Below are 16,422 nucleotides of genomic sequence, written 5' to 3'. Positions count from 1 at the left end.
CCTGTAAATTAGGGCAGATTCATTCCCAGGAGTGATGGTTTCTTTCGGTTTTTATCTTTGCTCGGGTGCCTAGCAGACCGGTAGGGGTCACTCTATGTATGCATTGAATTTAGGAAGTATGTAAGTCACTTTAATTACTTTTTTTTAAATTGCATATGCTAACATACTTGAAAACAATAAATTCTAGAGAAGAATTGTACTTGTTATTTGTTATATGATTCTATTATATTTGAGTTGGGGCCGTCTGTACCAAACATAAAGAACATTTCATGTTATGACATTCAAATGCATGTCATGACATGAGTTTTAACATTTAATAAGCTAACTGAAAAGTGTTGCATATGTCAGATACTGGATGTCTAACTTGATACAGCTTCAGAGTTGACTTTGAGAGAGTCAATATTCACATCTTGAAGAAAAGCTGAGTGGTTTGAAAGCAGCTCTGGTTGGAGCTGCTGCGCTTCTGTTCCCTAAAATTCTGAAAAGAGGCTGGTAAAGTCTGGTGAGACAGATCAATGGACCGTGTAAATGCTTCAGTGATGTTTTCTTCTATTTCACTCAAAAAGCGAACTTTAAGGCCATTTTTGACAAGTTCAGTGGAAAGATACCAAGCTTGTTTTTCCTTCTAAAGTGTGTATCTCTAAAGAGAAATAGATGGTTGATAATATCCTGCCCAAGTCTGGTGGTTAATCATGCAACTAGTTGATAATCAATGTGGTCACATCAAACCAATATATAAGATCTATCTGTTTCTAGTTTTTCTGTAATGGTAATGCTGAGAAATATCCCTCTTCCTTCCATAAAATCTATATCTAAGGATTTGAAATATTTTCTGTATAAGGGTGAATAGGGATGAAAGAATATGAACAACCTGATCTTCTCATAAATCAATTGTTTATCAAGTTTTAAGTGAAATAGGAAGACTAAGATTTGTTGTTTGTATTACTTACTGGAATTTCTTAATGAGGGATACATTGCACATAATTATATGGAGCTAGCTTGTCTGTTAATTTTCATGTCCTCCACCTAATGTCTTTTTCCAGACTTATTGCAGTAGTTTCTGTACACGCATTATTCTGTGCCACAGTTGTGCCAGTAGGTGCTTACATGTGTTATCTTGAGTCTTATCTCAATGTTGAAGCCAAAAGGAATCTTCATGTTAAATGGTCTGTGGAGAAATTCCCGTTTTCCAGGAAAATCACCCCAGTGAGTTCCAAAACTAATGTCTCAGTTCCTGGATTTGGGCAGGTCACAGTGGTCTGGCAATTTGCTTCAGAAAAACATAAAGAACCATGTAGAGTTGGTTGAAACTGAGATAAAGAGTAAGAACATCTTTTTACTTTTCTCTGCAGCAATAATCCTCTAACCCTCTGCCTGTCAGGATTAAACTGGTTAATTTCTGTAATACTGGTACAAGAGCAGATGGGAGCAGAAGGAGATAGGAAGGTATGAAGTGGTAGCATTGCTTGTTTTTCTATGCCTGCTGAAGTATGTTTAAATTGATTGATAAGCAGTATCTGAAAGCTTGTGCTGATCACTTTTAAATGCATTGCACTCTGACAACAGAACCAAAGGTCTGCACAAGCATCATCTTTTTCCATAATTAGGTTGAAATTTTAGTGATTTTGGTAATTTGTGCGTTACAATGAGGAATATCTTTGCTTCTTCCTTTCCTTAACCGTCTTCCCTTTTCCAGGCATTATATAGCATTGAGGGGTAGGATAAACAAAGTGGTAGAAAAGAGCATCGTTCTTTACATTGTATATTTATTTTACAAAACTGGTATTTTGGTTGATTAAGCATTCTAAAGAGTGATATCTCACAAGCACAGAAATGTTTTAAAATGACTGATAAATATTTGATTAGCGTAGAATAAAAAAAATAACAATCCTGTAACAAAATACTATAACCAACTTTTCAGCAACTGTTACTTGAATTAATAAGACTAGTTCAACTCCACAGTAAGAATTTCGTAGCGTAGCATGAGATTATTTGTTTTTTCCTTCTTGTAATATTTGTTCACTGCATCTCCAGTGAAGTCATTATAGCGTAAAGGAATGACAGCTTTTCTTGTTTCCACCTGCCCCCAAAAATACTGGTTGTTCTGGTCATTTAAGCTTAACATTTTAACACCTTTATTTCATCAGAACTGGTCTTTGAAACAAAAACCTGCTGTCATTTTCATTTCAAACACTATTAACTTTCATTATGTTTATCAAAAAAAAAAAATATTGAATATTTTTGCCTCTCCAGCAGATGAGTACATAGTGACAATCTGCAGTGGTTCATGTTAGTGATATGTTGCTGACATGCTAGAAACCGAGGTTATTAGTTTCAGTTAGGTAATTCTAATAGTTACAGTTGTACATAGTACTAAACCTGACCTACACATGATTTATTCTGATGGTTAATGATAATTGAGTAGTGATAATTAGGAGAGTAATGTATGTTCTTTTAATAGGGAATATTTTGTTAGAGCAAATGATTGATTGTGTTACTTCTTGCAGTTGCAATTCTTTCTTCAAAAAAAAAACTGTCTGTTCCAAGGATTGAAATAAGGCTTTCAATGAGAGTTCAGGGGTCCAACACAAATTAGTAGTATGACAAAATATCAGCATACTGAACTATACTTTCAAACAACAACTTGGTGAACCAGGTAACCAGGAAAACAGAGTAATTTTGCTTCTTTGTCCATGTTACAAATAGTATCATCTCTCTCCAAAATATACCCAAATAATGTTTTTTTTTAAGTATTTTGACAAGAGCACCAAATTCGTGTGTTCAGACCAGTCAAAGGAAATTGTTTCCAGAATTCTGGAAGGATAAAAATATTTTATCACTTTATTGCTTGCAGCAGTGTTGCTATGGTTTTAAATGAATGTGTTATTCTTTTGCTTTACCTGGTTTTCTACATGTACAAGTTTTGGTTATATTCAGGCTTTTTTCTTCAGTCGCAGTTGTTGTTACATGCCTTTTTTAAAAACTTGATCTGATTTTCAGGTGTATGTGTACACCCACCTATCTTAACTTTAAAAAAAAAAAAGTAAAAATGAAAAAACAAAAATAAACAAAAAAAGAATCCCAAACAGTAATAGAACTGAGTGTTGACAACATGGAAGCCACCCACCAGGGAGGAAAGATTTTTCTACATCATAGAGTAGAAAATGTTGTACTGGTTTTAGATGTTCCTGCTTGTGCCCTGTACGGACGACAAATCAGTAATTTTGGCAAGGAACAGAGTAATGCTGAAGCTGGAAGAAGGAGCAAAAAAAACCATGGAAGTACACTGAGAAGTTGTCGTAGAGCCTCAAGAATTATGTGCCTTCAGTGTAAAGATGGGACCTTCTCTGTGTGGCATGTTTTGCAATGGAAAGATCTCATTGTGATACGTGTTGTAGTGACTAATGCTTTGGGATTCAAAACAGCAGAGAGAACTGTAAATTACTGTAAATTAGTAAACATTGTAAGTGTTTGTGACCACATGCACATGTTTTTCTTAGTCTTTCAGGATTCCTTTTAAAAATGTTAGGTTCTTGGCTTATTGTAAACCTTTTTAAAGACAACAGCCTATGGCACTAAAATCTATACTTTTCCACTAGCAAAGAAAGATGCCCCTGATGCATAATGAATCCAAATATTAGTTTTTCTTTTGACTTTGACTTTAACTCCATTGAGTTTAACCAGGAAAACAAAAGTCATTGCTTCAGCTTAGTGTGCCTGTCTGGAAAGAAGTGATGATACTGCTACAGGCATGCTTTGAGCAATGGCTTGGGCATTTACCCAGTTCATATATCCCTGTCATAAAGAGTCAGTTTCTGTTCTTTTGAAGTCAGATGCAGTGATGTAGGCTTTCTGTGAATCATTCACAGGGAAGAAAAAGTCTTCTGTCTCTTCTGAAGCAGAAACATGCCTGTGATGAATGTTTTCCTGTAATAAAATAAAGGAATATTAAAGTAATGTCCTAAATATGAGCAAATCATTTAGATTATTGCATGCTGCAGTTAGGAGCTGGTAATTGCTTTAGAAAAATAAGAGCTGGACCTAAAAGGAATTAAGTTGTAGCTATCACATGTGAAAGTTGGTATATGTTATCTAAAGACTGAAATAGCAAAGTGTGTTTATTGTAATTCTCTTTCAAATTCTGCATGTCTTCATGTATCCATGTCAACAGCCTGTCATACAGTCTGTGTTTCCAGTCCTCTTAGCTCCTACTCTGTTACAGTAGAAATACATAGCTTCTTGCTTTTCCTGAGAGAACTCTCTCCAAGGTATGTCGAGCAAAAGTTGGGAATAAATACTAAGTAGTGTATCCCTGATTTTCAGAGCAACTCAAAGTAAATTACTAAACGAAGAGAGATGTTTCTTGTGCTTTGTATAGATACTTTGTACTTCCAATAAAACAGACAGTTCTAGATCCAGGGTTAATTTTAAAGTAGGTTTGCTTTGGTTTGGGTGTTGGTTTTTTTTCATAATTGGTTATGAATTGCTGCCATCATCAGTATCAATGTCAAGGCTTTGAGCCCAGATATTTATGCGTATCAGACAACTGAGATGAAGAGAATTTCCTGTTTTCTGTATAAGCACAATGTACAAGAACGAGACTTGGAAAGGACGAAATGTAATTTGTCTGCAACTTCTTGTCTAAAGATATTCTTCCTGATAATTTTAGAGTTGTTATGAATAAAAGTTTATGTAGCAGGGGATTTTATGGCAGAAATGCAGAAAATTTCTTTGCCTCTTTTTTCTTTGTTTAAAAAAAAAAAAGTCACCGATAAAATAAGTTTCTTAAATATACATAAAATAGCATCCTATCTATACTGTCCATTGTCTGAAATACTTCCTCTTCCCTTCCCACCAACTTCAGGAAGATTACAGAGTTTGCTTTTTAGACATTTGGCATCACGTATATTGAGGGTGACTGTTTTTTTCTTTCATTTTCCCGTTAGATCTCTACATATTAAATATGTTTGTTTTTGTGTATGTGCAAACAAATGCTGACAGCTAACCATAGTATCTGAGATGATGGAATTACTACTAGACCTATGCAGAACTAACTGTGTGAAAATGTTGAAGATATATTTGAAAACCATTTGGTAAGATTAAGTCTTTGATTTCATTTTTCCGAGTCATTGTAAATATCAGCTTCTGGGCTGAAACGTTCAGTTACAGGTAATGCACATTGAAATTCTTACTAATTTTCAGTGAGATCAATTCACTTGCTTTGGGGTGGGGTTGGGGGGAGGGGAACAGGCAAAAAAAGTATTCTGCCAAGGTTAATAGAATAAATAGTCTTGCAGTTGCTCTGAGTGTGTGTGTGTGTGTGTGGGGGGGGTTATCCCCTTTTGAGAAGAAATTGGGAAGTTTCATTACAGCAGGAAAAGTAGTTGCTCTCTACCTGAAATTTTATCCAAAATTATCCAGATAGTATCCAAAAATCTTAGCTTACCCCAAGACTTTTTTCAGTATCAAAGCAAAATTCTTCTAGATTTTTTGCAGTAAGTGTGTTACAAGAACACCAAGAAAAGAAGACTTTTCTAACTGTTAGTATTTTTGTCTGAGAAAAGTTTCAGTGATTCAAGAGAGATGAAAATAGCAGGACTGTTGCCATCTTTTCACTTTGTTTATATGTGGTATATGGGATTGTCCACATTGTTTCTACTGAGAAATAGCAGAAGATATACTAATTTACAATATTCAGTTGCATTTCTCTGATATTTTTAAAGCATAGATTTCTTTAGTTATGTAGGACATGGATTTAGTCAACCTCTGGTCTCATGCTGCTTGTCTAAATCAAGGGAAATGCCTTCTCTAAGAGTCTTTTATCTCTTCCCCTTTGAAATAGAAAGAATTTTATGAGTGTCTGAGGTGGCCAATAGATTTGTTTTGAATCTGAAAACTGTTTTAAATTATAAGTAGCTAAATTATGTGCATGTCTTAACTTCTTAGGCTGAGCGACACTTACCAATCGTGAAGAGTGACTCTTGGACCATCTTTTTTCCCTCTAGATTTTCTTCTTTGTTTCAAAGACTTACTTGCTTCTTTCTACTCTAAGATATAACATGAAGAGCAAGATCTTCTGAGGTCTGTTCTGTTGTCAGTGCTCCCCTAGAGTTTTACGATTTAAAGTTATTCAGTTAACATGCTGGCTTTTTTGAGTCTTTTCTGTTTACTTTGTGCTAAGACTACTCTGAGTCTTTCATTTAGACTGCTAATGTAAACGTAGATTCTGTAAGGAATGGTTATATAGTTACATCCTTACAGGTTGCTATGTGGAAAGTGAGTTTACACTGACATGATTTTCTATTCAAGGTAACAAAAAGAGGAAAGTAATAAAATTAAGAAAATGAATGTTTTAGTTTTAGGACAGTGTGTATGGAGAGACTCTGCTCAAGAACTCTTCAGCATTTAAATCAATACAGTTTGAAAGACTCTCATACAAGTTGATGTAATAACCTCTGAAATACTAATGATCAGTTATCACTTCCATTGGGAAACTGTACCAGTCCCAAGCACAAAAATGGTCATTTAAAATGTCTTTACTAAGCAGTACAGAATTCTACAGAAGTAAATCTTGAGTAGTTCTCACTCCCTAAATGGTAATTCCATCTTTTTTTAAAAGGTCAGCTCAATTAGATTTTGGCAAGATTGAGTCTTCAGTGTCTCTTAGTATATTCATCAGGACACATTGGCTGGTAGTTTGCAAGTGTTCATGAACAAATCAGGTTAGTAATACATTGGGTACCAGTACAAATAGATTGTCCTCATCACCGCATAGACGAAACACTCATGAGAACTGCAATTCTTTAAGCACTAGTGGCATGATATAATGAAGTTGTATTCCATTAAGCACTTGTATACAAGGGAGCAAAATGTCATCACCTGAGTGTGGCTGCATTTCTGTGATACAACCTCATCTGTTCCGTCAACTAGTTTTGCTCTGATCAATAAGCAGTTTTCTGTGGCCTTTCACTACTGTCAGATGTCATTGAATGATGTAAATACACGTCAGAAACTAGAAACTTGACAGCTCACCTAGACTAAAGAGAGAAGTGCGGGAGGTGGTGTACTGCTGGGATAGACAGAAATGACAGCTGATGTCTGCTGTGTATAAATGATATGGTATTGCTGTAGACAAGATTTTTCATTTTCCATAAGCATGCAACAAAATGCTTGTGGCTTTTACATGAGTCAATCATTCAAAAAGACTGAAGATGAAAAAAAAGGGCTTTTTGTATCACAGGACACAATGTTTAAATGGTCCACTTACAAGTTACTTCTATTTTATTCTTGTCTTTTGACACTAAGTCGTGGGTCCTAACTGCTGATAAAATAAAGGAAAGTTTAATAAGTACTGATTTTTTTCTCCTGGACAGTATGGTGTGAAGAAAATCTCTAGTCATGGTGACATACTCTTTCATCAAAGAATTCACTTCCATCAGAGAATTCGGGTTTTTGTTACTGAACTACAGGATCAAAAACCTGAGTGTGTTTTTGTGTTGTGTTGGGGTTTTTTTTGGTTGTTTTTTATTTGTTGTTGTTGGTGTTTTGTTTTTGTTTTAATTTTGAAATGTTTTTAAAGTAGTTTTCAAAACTGATAGTAGAGTAGTAATGAAAATAGATATGTATCACTGTATTGAATTGTAGGTTAACTGTGCAATTCTTATTTGAAATTTTTGGTCATACTTCATGATTCCAACAGGAGATCAGCTGTTGTAGGTGTTAATAAAAAGAGAAATGAGCTTAGTACTACTCTGTATTACATATATAATTCATGAATAGTGGGTTCATGGGTTGTTCCAATTTTAACACAAGAAATTTACGACACAAATTCCAGACCCCAGTTTTCTGGAAGGAGGGGAAGTTTTATGGTTGGAGCTAGATAGAAATTTAAGTAAGAGCATAGTATTTGACTTTTTGTCTTGAGCATTGATTTGATTATTCTTAAGTAGCATAGATGTCTTATATTTACCATTTTTGCTTCTGCATAAAAAGGAAAACATGGAAGTTGTGATTTTAAAGGGAAAGCAAATACATTAGTAAAATGAGATCTGCTTAAAAAAAACAAACAAGCAAACAAAAACTTTGATGTAGTATTTCTAAGGTATTTGTAATACTAATCTTACTGATATATCCTTCCACTCTTCCTCTCCTGGCCACTGGCAAAGCTGCTTAGAATACAAGGGTGTTTTCTTTGTGTCATAGCATGCACGTGTACATGTGTCTATAATGAACTGCCTGTCCTATCTAGTTTAGGCTTCACTGCCTGCATGGTATTGTAATTTTTTCAATGTTCTTACCCATGACACTGGAGCATGAGTTGTGTGAAGAAAAGCTTGAGAATTCAGATCTGCAGCAGGCTTTGAGTGTTTGTCATGTGGCCGGTTCTTTTACACTGGAGATTTGGTCTTCACCAGTCACTTACTGTACTGCCCTGCGTGTACCATGTCTTGGCTGACGTGAGTCAGAATTCCCATTGACTTCTGTAGTCCTTGGTTTAGGCTTCCAGGACATGTATCAGCTCCACATCTCCACGGGGTTTCTTACAGGACTTCCCAACAGTAGCTATCCTCAGCTGGGAAACCTACAGCAGGTCTTCTGAGAGAGGCATGAATCTAGAATTTAAAATAGTCAAGGAAAAACACTGTAAATTAACTGCATCCCTATTTTCTCAGATGTCAGGTCTTACCTCTGCCTGTCCTTTATATTGTTAATTATTTGGTGTGACTTACCTTTTTGTTATATGCAAGGAATGGCTATGTGCTCATCTGCAATTATAGATTATGTTTGCAACAAGTGCAATGGAAAGTAAAGTAGGTGTTGCTAAATCACTAATTGCTACTCTGCCAGCATGGCTAAATTCATTTGCTGAATATGACAAACCTATGAGTCTTGAGATGGAAGGGAGGCTGCTACAAGTTTTCTGTGTAGGCTGTTTATTTTAAATCAGACAATTATTTCAGGTTGACTTCTTTATCTGGCTCATCAACTCACTCAGGGGCAGTATTGTTGCTTTGCAAATGAGAAACATTACTGTTTCCAGCACATAAAATGACCAAAATGATGTAAACAATGCTAGGGTGCATAGAATATTGCTACAAAAACATAGTAGTGTCAAGGTATAGCTACTAAACGAGACTTTTTTGTCTGATCTCATAGCGGCCACTTTTTTGTGGGGAAGAAAGGGAGAAGATTGACTTGGGTGGGGGAAGGAAATCATTACGTAGAAGGAAATTATTTTAGCTTCAGTCTTGTGTGTCTGGACTCATCTTGAGAATGGCAGTTGACGATCTCTAGAAGCTAGCATGAGGTCTGTGATGCAACTTAGTGTTTTAAGATACTTTTTAGTGACTTTAAATATATATTTTAGCAACTTTTTAGTAGATTTTAAATGAGTCTACTGTGTATTATTTTTTTCCAATTTATTTTACAAAATCACCTTTATTTTATTTGGAATATTTGGCAACTAGTACTGGCAAGTAAGATTACAGATATCATAATCCAGTGTAACCCCTCTAAATATTGTAATCTCCAGAATACCTTGAAAATCCCCAAAGGAATATTGTAAAATTCCACTTTCCCATCATTCACAATCTCACTCTCAATTTATTATGCTTTTAAATTTTTTTCTAGACCTTTTTCTGCAACAGTTCTGAAATACTCTTGCAGTCCTAAATATACTGCAGTGATACAAAGATTTGGGATAACAGGCAATTGTGTAGTTGCCCCAAGTATGTTCTGATTATATCAATTTTCCATATCCTTCTGTTTTTTCTCTATGTATTGTATGTATCAAAATGAACATATGGTCAGATATATTTTTTTATTTACAGATTTTGCAGTGTTTCTGTCACTTCAACTTCTTGTTCCTTATTAAGACTTCAGAGATACAAACCAGTAGCTCAGTAATTGCTTTCTTGAATCTGCCTTTAATAATTACATTTAGCAAAGCTGTATCGAAAATTAGAAAGGCAGAGACTAATGGAAAACTAGATTTTTCACTGAATTAGAAAGCAAGACAATCCATATATTGACAACATTTCAAGTTGAAACAGATCAGGAAAACTGTTTTGGACTGTCTGTGCAAAGAGGCAAACACAGGCCTGATGTGCAGTGGCATCTGCATTTTATACAGCCAGAGAAACTATAAGAGATTTCATGTAAATAGGTGTCTTGAGAGGGGACAGTACAAATCTGATTTGGAAGCAAGTCACTTGAGGTTTTTTTAGTCAAAGTTCTTTTTTCTTAGCTCTAACAAAAAGTCAAGAAAGTACAACTTTGCACTGATTAAAATACCTTGAAACATGAAGTAGGGGGCAGAGGAAACATGTTTGAAGTTCTTGTTTTAGACTGGACCACAATCTGCAGAAGAATGTTTGTAGAGGTTGTTATGACAGCACTATGAGCCAGTCTGTATGAAGGGGGTAGAAGAGAAAAGGTATTTGGTCATTACTGAGAATTCTCACCAAAAATTTAAGGCATTTGAATTCCTATGTTAAGAAGAAGCAAAAACATTGAAACTGTTTTCAGGCTCTATTCCTGATAAGTTTAATATTTTAGATGCCTCTTATTGTTACAAGCAAGCAATTTATTTACTTTTTTATTAAGTGCAGTGTTTTCAGTAATAACTGGATGCTTGTGGTTATAGTGCTACTTCGAAATTTAAGAACTGGGGGAACACTCTTTACAATGTGTACAGATCTTGCACTGTAAATAAATCATCCTGTAGTATTGTTAGTTGGATTTAAAAGCTTGTGTTTACAAGATTTGTATTTTAAGAGAGGTTTCTTTTCTGCTCTGTCACCAAAAGCTTTAATTTTCCGTGGAGGTATCTGAGCTGTTATGTTGATGAAGGTCATTGAGGTGTCTTTGCATCTTCTGTGGTGTTTTGACCATGCATTACTTCAGTTATCCTCTTAATAGACCCTGCCTAGCAAAGGTTATTTTTACATCTTCAGTGTTTCTGGAGACCCTTATTTTTGCCCAACAGGACATTTACATGGTATACAATTAACTTTGCCTTAAATCCCAATCACATAATATAGAACTTGAATAAAAACTGTCATTGTATAGTCATAGAACTAGAACAGCTCAGGTTGGAAGAGAACTTGAAAGATCATCAGGTCCAATCTTTTGGGGGAAAAGGGGGCCTGGATGAGATTATCTAACGCCCTGTCTGGTCACATCTTGAAAATTGCCAGTGATGACTCCACAACATCCCTGAGGACTTTGTTCCAGTGATGGATTGTTCTCACTGTAAATAATTTCTTTCTTATATCAAGACAAAACCACTTCTGGTGCAGCTCATACTCGGTTTCCCTTGTCTTCTCAGCATAAATCCTTGTGAAGAGAAAGCCTCTGTCCTCTTTGTGGCCAACCTTTAAGTACTGGAATAAAGTGATGAGCTTCCCCCGGACCTTCTCTTCTCCAGGGTGAAAAGACCTAACTCCTTCAGTCTTTTTTCACAGAGCAGGTTCTGTGGTACTTTGATCATCCTTGTGTCCCTCCCTTCGACCCCCTCCAGTCTGTCTGTCTGTTTTGAAATGTGGGGACCAGAGCTGGACGGAGTAGTCCAGGTGCTGCCTGGCAAGCACTGAGTAGTGTGGGATGATCACGTATCTATCTCTACCTGTAACACCTCTGCAGGTGCAGCCCAGCATCCAATTTGCCTTTGTTGCTGCAGTAGTGCAATGCTGACTTGCGTTCATCTTGCTGCCCACCAGGATCCCCAGGTCCCTTTCATCAAGACCACACAGCTTCTAGCCTGTACTGGGACTTTTGGTTGTGTCATCCCAGGTGAAGGAGGACCTTGCAGTTGTCTTTGTTCAGCTTCAGGCAGTTCTCGGTTGCCCACTTGTGGTTTAACCCAGAAGGCAGCTAAGCACCACACAGCCGTTCATTCACTCACTCTCCTGCACCCATGGTGGGATGGGGGAGAGAATTGGTGACAAAAAAGGGTAAAAACTTGTGGGTTGAGATAAAGACAGTTTAATAAGACAGAAAAGGAAGGGAGAATAATAATGATAAAAGAAAATATAAAGCAAGTTATGTACAATGCTGCAATTGCTGACCACCTGCTGACCAGTAGGCAGCCACAGGCCGAGCAGTGGTCCTCCCTACCCAGCCAGCTCTCCCAGTTTCATTATTCAGCATGACACCACATAGCACGGGACATCTACTGCCTACTGCAGCTGACAGCTTGCAGAGATAATTCCTTCTAGCAGAATAGCTCTAGATTATTATAGGGAAATCAAATTTGCATGAAAGCATTTTATCTCTCCCCTTTTTTTCCATGTCGAAGTTACCAAACATTCACGATCAGTTACTTTTTTACACCCCCAGCCTCCTCGCTGGCAGTGCAGCACCAGAAGCTGAAAGGTCCTCAGCTTAGTGCAAGCACTGCTCTGCAACAACTGTAACATCAGTGTGTTATCAGCATTATTCTCATCCTAAATCCAGATTGCAGCACAATACCAGCTACTATGATAAAAATTAACTCTATCCCAGCTGAAACCAGGGCACCACTCTTCGAGCTCATCTGGGTCGAGATGTAAGATGGCATCTCCCTTTTGATGTGTTCACCTCACCACTCAGCTTGGTGTCGTCAGCTGATTAATACATATTGGTAATCCAAGAAGCTTCTTAGCCCAGTAGCTTCTATAACACTGAGAATACCTTAACAAAGGTTCAAAAGATAACTAGCAATAATTGGCAATGTGCTATACCGTTCAATGATAACAATGTAATGGATGAACAGTTGGCTGGCAGGTTCTAGTAAATGGGGTTACATTAGGCTGGTGGCCAGTCACTAGTGGGGTTTCCCAGGAACCTCCATTTTAGGGCTAGCTCTCTTCCATATTCTCATAAATTACTTGGATGCAGGACTCAAATGCACACTAGGTGAGTTTGCAGATGACACTAAATCAGGAGGATCTGTTGACTCTATTGAGGGCAGGAAGGCCTTGCAGAGAAATCTTGACAAATTAGAAAGCTGAGCAATAACCAATAATATGAAGTGTAACAAGAACAAGGACCAGATTCTTGGGCCAGCCAACCCTGTCTGTACGTACAGACTTGGGGATGAGAGGCTGGAGAGCAGCCCCAAGGAAAGGAATCTGGGGTTCTGGTTGACAGCAAGTTGACCATGAGCCTGCAGTGTGCCCTGGCAGCCAGGAGGCCGCTGTACCCTGGGGTACATCAGGCCCAGCACTGCCAGCGGGTTGGGGGAAGGGGCTGTCCTGCTTTGCTCTGCGCTGCTGCAGCCTCACCTCGAGCAGTGGGTGCAGTTTTGGGCACCACATAAAACTGTTAGAGAGTGTCCAAAGGAGGGCTATGAAGTTGGAGAAGAGTCCAGAGGGCAAGACATATGAGGAGTGCCTGAGGTCCCTTGGTTTGTTAAACCTAGAGCAGAACAGACTAAGGGGAGGCCTCACGGCAGTGTTAGGAAAAGGTTCTTCACCCAGGTGGTCAGGCACTGGGACAGGCTCCCCAGGGCAGTGGTTGGGGCACCAGGCTGCCGGAGTTCAAGAAGTGTTTGGATAGTGCTCTCAGACACAGGGTCTGATTTTTGGGTGGTGCTGGGTGGAGCCAGGAGTTGGACTTGGTGATCCTTGTGGGTCCCTTCCAACTTCTGTGATTCTGTGAACAACAAAGAAAGTATTGTTAGATAACCACCAATTTGAGAAATTTCTCCCTTGTTTATAAAACCCTTAAAAATGGTATGTTAATGTTATCCTCATCCAGAATGGAAATAATGAACGTGTAAGAAAGCAGTGCCAGTTACAGAAGAGATGGGAAGAACCACAAAAGTGAGGCGTCTGCAATTTCCTTGTGATTGTTTTGAATTGCCATTTGAGCAAACCAGTGTTATTTGTAATTAAGAAAGGATTTTGTAGAATGTGAATAAACTACTCTATGAACAGTGACTTCTGGATGTGTCTTCTTTTTCTGTACCTAGTGGCAAAGATGAAAGGTTCTTAGAAAGAAAAATGATGTTGAAACTAATGGGAATATCTGTTATCTCCATGGTTTAACACCAGCAAACAGCTCAGCACCACCCAGCTGCTCACTCACCCTCCCAAGTGGGATGGGGGAGAGGATCAGAAATGTGAAAGTGCAAGAATTCCATGGTTGGGATAAAGACGGTTCACTGGGTAAAGCAACAGCTGCATGCACAAGTGAAGCAAAGCAAGGAATCCATTCGCTGCTTCCCATCGGCAGGCACTCCCAGGAAAGCAGGGCCACTCCAGGAAAAGCAGGGCCGAGCATGCACAATGGTTCCTCGGGCAGACAAACGCCATCACTCTGAACGTTCCCCCTTTCTTCCTTCTTTACCCCAGACTGTATTGCTGAGTGTGACGATATATGGAATACCCCCTTGGTCCGTTTCGGCCAGCTGTCCTGACTGTGTCCCCTCCCAGCTCCTGGTGTGCCCCCAGCCTCCTGCTGGCAGGGCAGCACCAGAAGCTGAAACGTCCTTGGCGCTGTGTGAGCACTGCTCTGCAACAATTGACACATCTGTGTGCTGTCACCACTGTTTTCATCACATCTCAACCAAAAGCAGGACAGCCACCCATCCTACCTTCTTCAAGATATTGCAACAGGATCTTCACAGATACAACAGATTCAGGGTATTGATTAATAGATAACAATACATTTATTTTTTCATATTAATTGTATAGCTGAAGTGTAAAGACCTTCTCAATAACACAAAACTACAGATTTGTGATAAAGGTAAAAAAAGGTCTTGAATGTATAAGTGGATCCTCTCTCAGTCTTTAAATAAAAAATGAAACAAACCAACACATAAACACAAAAAAGCAACAGTTTTTAATCCTTTCACTTTGCCTCTTTATTTGGAAGGAGCTTTCATACAAGCATAGTCATTTGTGTGGACGGGGGCCCAAAGAGGTCCAGGTATGCCCATCGCCCCTGCTCAAAGCAGAGCCAACATAGATCAAATTGCTCAGGGTCTTGTCCTGTTGTTTTTTTTACTTTCTCCACAACCTCTACAGGCGTCTGCTCCAGTGGTTATCTAATAGAGGCTTCCTGATGAAACTATTAAATTGGCCAGATTTGGCACTAGATCTGGTGATAGCTTTTTTTTTTTTCCCCTAGAAAAATTGAGTGAGTTTTGTATGCAGTAATTGTCAATTGCTTCTTTAGTAAAAAAGAAAAAACATATATAGAATTAGATTTGATATAAAATGTTGTCAGTGCAAAGAAAGATCTAAAAATAAGATTATACACTTTACAATCCTTATTTCTATTTCAGATTGGTAGAATTTTACAAGCTATTTATTTTGCAGTGTGATAGGTTGACTTGTCTTTTGGAAAGACATTTTCAAAACCCAGCATACTGGGTAATAGTTACACAAAGTAATAACCCTCCAAAAGCATTCTAGACCTAGGGTGTGTTTTTGTTTTGTGTGTGTTTTCGTGGAATAATTTTATAGCTATTATCTTCTCGTTGTAGACTACAGTAATACATCTTATCTTCCTTTAAGATCATGAGATGTGCTGCTAATCTTTGCTGTCAGAAATATTACGTTCAGCTTCAGTAGGACATTGCAATTATATGTAAAGTTAATGGTCAAGATCTTGCAAAGCCAACGTGTAATATGGAGTAAGAAAGTGTCACCCTTTTAAAACTGTAGCAGGTTTTTTACTTATACGTCTTGTTGAATTGGTTTTCTTTATTTTATCAGGGCTTAAAGAATAATTAGAGGAGTTTGTTCTTCTTAAAAATCTTCCACTGGGTTCATTGCGTATTTGTTAGTAATTGCAGTGATTCAGAAGTTTTGAGAAAAATAACTTTTTTCCTATATATACTTCAAGAATGTTGATTTGCCAGTTATGCAGTGTCAACATATCCCAAAAACATTGGCTGCTGCAAAATACTTCATTGGTTCATGGTTCTGGACGTTAATGTCTTTTCGAGACTTTTTTCTCTCATGAGGTAGAGGAGCAAAGAGATATTTTTCACTGAAGAGTCTCCTTCCTCAGGTAGAATAATCAATACCACACTTTGTGGAATAGCTCTTCTATTTCCTCCTCCTCCTTTGTAATATACCCTAGAAGGAAGAGTTGAGAATTGTCGAATCTATGTGTAGAACAACAGTGGTCCCTGCTGCAGCATGACTTGTAATGTGAAATTAGCTAGATGCCAGCACTGGCAGAGTGTGGAGGAGATGACTTCAGGGGATATTTGGGCTTGTGTGTGCACTTGGAAGGGGTTTTGCTTTTCTTTTTTTCTTCCAGATTTCACATGCAATCCTTATTAAGTAGCCTTCCAGAATAATGTTGAAGTGACAAAATAAGAAGCGAGGAATTAGAAGAGTTACAGTTTCTCATGTCCTGAAATAGGGACCAATGAAATGGTGTGCACAGTGGTGTGTTTCTGCTGGCTGCATCTGCGTAAGCGTA

The 16,422-nt window shown here is 37.9% G+C and overlaps 1 protein-coding gene across 1 annotated transcript in view; it reads left to right on the top strand.

Annotated features, from left to right (window-relative positions):
- The window catches only part of SNX24 (sorting nexin 24), a 97,598-nt gene that overhangs the window by 17,768 nt on the left and 63,408 nt on the right, over nucleotides 1-16,422 (top strand). The window lies entirely within an intron of this gene.

The sequence above is a fragment of the Anser brachyrhynchus genome, assembly GCF_964034855.1.
Source record: "Anser brachyrhynchus genome assembly, chromosome: Z".
Classification (NCBI taxonomy): domain Eukaryota; kingdom Metazoa; phylum Chordata; class Aves; order Anseriformes; family Anatidae; genus Anser; species Anser brachyrhynchus.
Note: the sequence above shows the minus strand (reverse complement) of the source record. Positions and strands in the feature narration are given on the sequence as shown.